General features: G+C 41.5%; 1 pseudogene; it reads left to right on the forward strand.

Annotated features, from left to right (window-relative positions):
* The first annotated feature begins 1,415 nt into the window (after nt 1-1,415).
* On the forward strand, nt 1,416-3,576 carry LOC110307329 (annotated as a pseudogene).
* The last annotated feature ends 277 nt before the right edge of the window (nt 3,577-3,853 follow it).

Genomic DNA, 3,853 nt, shown 5'->3' on the forward strand with positions numbered 1-3,853 from the left:
GCACAATATGTCAGTGTACCAACAACTAAGAACCCAACACTACAAATGACTCGCCTGGTGTTGGGAGAAAATCTGCCTTCATGTTGTCATTCATTCCATTAATTTTTCCTTAGATTTTTATTTAATTTCAATATCAATATTGTTTAGACCTTAATATACTAAATTCTTTCCATGCTATAAAAGAGGAGATTATACAATGAAGATATTTTGCTTGTGCTGAAATCTCGCCCAGGAAATGTCTTACTCATGTGACCAAGCAATTCTTCACATAAAAAAGTGGCTCAATGAAATGAGAAAGAGCCATGGTGGGTAAATTTAATGCTTATATATAGCAAATTGGCAAAAAAAAAAAAAAAATGAGATTTACAAGTTTTGGCAGAAGAAAATTGACTCAATCTGCACACTACCTCAGTTTCTTTTCTTTTCTTTTTTTTTTTTAAGATTTCAGCCTTCTAATATACTTTTATGTTTATTACTTTATGATTTTTTTTAAAAAAATATTGGTCATTTTATTTATTTATATTTCAAATGTTATTCCCCTTAAGCCCCCATCCCATCCCCATACCCCTTCCTTCTAAGACGGTGATTCCCCCACCCACCCATCCACTCCTCCCTCAGCACCCCTGCCAGAGCCTGAGAGTCTCTAACTCAGTTTCTTAAATCCAACTTGAATTATAACCCTAGCCAAATATATAAGTCCTTGCTTTGAAGATGATGTCATAGTGTTTAATAATTTGATATCTAAAGAATTAGCAATTGCCATTATATTTTATTAGGTATATTATATAAAGTTTTTTTTAATGTAGTGGTTCTATTAGTTTACTTTTTATTGCTGTAACAAAATGCCTGGGTGGATTAACATAGCAAAGAAAAGTTTATTTAGCTCACAGTTCTGGAGATTCTAGAGTGGTGTGTCAGGATCAACTTGATTTACTATGGTAAAGATTTCAATGCAAATATCAGGAGTTCATAAAAGAAAGAACACTTCACATAGCAGCCAAAGAACAATTCTGGGTCATTTTCATTCTTAAAACAATTAGCTCTCATGAGAGCTCAGTGGTCTAAGAGTTTAAGAATAGATGGATCATAAGAATTCAAGAATTAGTCACTGAGAACTCAGGTATTATGTGAGTCTTAGCCCAGTCTCTTCCAGAGGTAGGTATCTTAGAAGTCTTAGGCCCTCCCTCTAAACTTCATCACTTGAAGGTTCCCTACTACCTCTCCCCTGCCTCAGTAATGACCCAGTCTTCAACACACCAAGCCATAGCAAGTGTTACAACAGCTGTATATCAGCAACATTAAAAAGAGTGTATTGGGCTCTTGAGTCACCCCCACATAACCTAGGCTTGCCCTGTGAGTAGGACATGGTCCAGGCCTCTCACCCTTTTCTGTACTACTACTTCCTTGGCTTTCCCATCAAGATGCCTGAAGAAGTGCACCATGGAGAGGAAGAAGTGGAGACCTTTGCCTTTCAGGAAGAAATTGCCCAGCTCATGTCCCTCATCATCAATGCTCTCTATTCAAACCAGGAATTTTCCTTCAGGAATTGATCTCTAATGCTTCTGATGCCCTGGACAAAATTCAGTATGAGAGCCTAACAGACCCTTCCAAGTTGGACAGACACAAAGAGGTGAAAATTGACATCATCCCCAACCCTTAGGAGCATATGCTGACTTTGGTGGACATCGGCATTGGCATGACCAAGGCTGACCTCATTAATAAACTTGGGAACCATTGCTAAGTCTGGCACAAAGGCATTCATGGAGGTTCTCCAGGCTGGTGCAGACACCTCCATGATTGGGCAGTTTGGTGTCAGATTCTTCTTGGCCTATCTAGTGACAGAGAAAGTGGATGTAATCACAAAGCACAATGATGATGAGCAGTATGCCTGGGAGTCTTCTGCTGGTGGATCCTTCAACGCCCATGCAGATCATGGTGAGTCCATTGGCTGGAGTACCAAAGTGATCCTTCACCTCAAAGAAGACCAGGCAGAGTACTTAGAGGTGAGGGAGGTCAAGGAAGTTGTGAAGAAACACTCGCAGATCATAGGCTATCCCAGTACCCTCTACTTGGAGAAGGAACAAGAGAAGGAGATCAGTGATGATGAGGGAGAGAAAGAGAAAGGTGAGAAAGGAGAAAGATAAGGATAACGAGGAGAAGCCTAAGATTGAAGATGTGGGATCTGATGAGGAGAATATCAGCACAAAGATAAGAAAAAGAAAACAAAGACCACGGAGAAGTACATTGATCAGGAAGAGCTGAATAAGATGAAGCCTATCTGGACCAGAAATCCAGATGAGCTCACTCAAGAGGAATATGGTAAATTCTATAAGAGCCTCACCAATAATTGGGAAGACCACTTGGCAGTCAAGGACTTCTCTGTAGAAGGTCAGTTGAAATTCAGGGAATTGCTCTTCATTCCCCAGTGAGTTCCCTTTGGCCTTTTTGAAACAAGAAGAATAACAACAAATTCTATGTCCATTGTTCTTTCATCATGGACAGCTTTGATGAAATGATACCTGAGTACCTCAACTTTATCTGCAGTGCAGTTGACTCCAAGGACCTGCCCCTGAACATCTCCTGAGAAATGTTCCAGCAGAGCAAGATCCTGAAAGTCATCTGCAAAAACATTGTGAAGAAGTGCCCTGAGCTCTTCTCTAAGTTGGCTGAAGACGAAGAGAACTACAAGAAATTTTGTGAAGCATTCTCCAAGAATTTCAAGCTTGGAATCCACATGGATTCCACTAACCATTTCCATCTCTCTGAGTCCATTTGCTTTCAAACCTCTCAGTCTGGAGATGAGATGACTCCCCTGTTAGAATATGTGTCTCACATGAAGGAGACACAGAAGTCCATCTACTATATCACTGGTGAAACCAAAGAGCAAGTGGCCAACTCTGCCTTTGTGGAGAGTGAGTGGAAACAGGGCTTTGAGGTAGTGTACATAACTGAGCCTATTGATGAGTACTCTGTACAGCAGCTCAAGGAATTTGATGGAAAGAGCCTGGTCTCAGTGACTAAGGAAGGCCTGGAGTCACCAGAGGATGAGAAAGAGAAAAAGAAAATGGAGGAGAGCAAGGCAAAATTTGAGGATCACTGTAGGCTATGAAGGAGATCTTAGACAAGAAGGTTGAAAAAGTGACAATTTCCAATAGGCTTGCGTCTTCCCCCTGCTGCATTGTGACAAGCACTTAAGTCTGGACAGTCAACATAGAATGCATCATGAAGTCCCAGGTACTCTGAGACAATTCTACAATGGGATACATGATGGCCAAAAAGAGATCACCTAGAGATCAACCCTAACCACCCCATTGTGGAGATCCTGTGGCAGAAGGCTGAGGCAGACAAAAAGACAAAGCTGTCAAGGAGTGCTGCTGTTTGAAACTGCTCTGCTCTCCTCTGGTTTCTCACTTGAGGATCCTCAAACCCACTGCAATTGCATTGACTGCATGATTAAACTAGGCCTGAGCATTGATGAAATGAGGTCACTGTGGAAGAGCCCAGTGCTGCTGTTCCCAATGAGATCCCTCCCCTAGGGGTGATGAGGATGTCTCTCACATGGAAGAAGTGGGTTAAAGGCTCCTGGGAAGTCCATGCCCTCTGTATAGTATCCCTGTGGCTTCCCCAGAAGCCTTAACTGGCCTTGACCCACCTGGCTCTCTGCTCATGTCTACAAAAATCTCTTCTATCCTGCCCTTGTGCCTTAAGGCAGGAAGATCCCTTCCCACAGAGTAGCAGGGTTGGGTGTCATGTATTGTGGTTCTTTTGTTTGTTTTATTTTGTTCTGAAATTAAAAGTATGTAAAATAAAGAAGATGCAGTTTTTTTTTTAAAGTGTGTGTTAGAAAGTGTGG

This window comes from Mus caroli, chromosome 12 (assembly GCF_900094665.2).
Source record: "Mus caroli chromosome 12, CAROLI_EIJ_v1.1, whole genome shotgun sequence".
Taxonomy (NCBI): domain Eukaryota; kingdom Metazoa; phylum Chordata; class Mammalia; order Rodentia; family Muridae; genus Mus; species Mus caroli.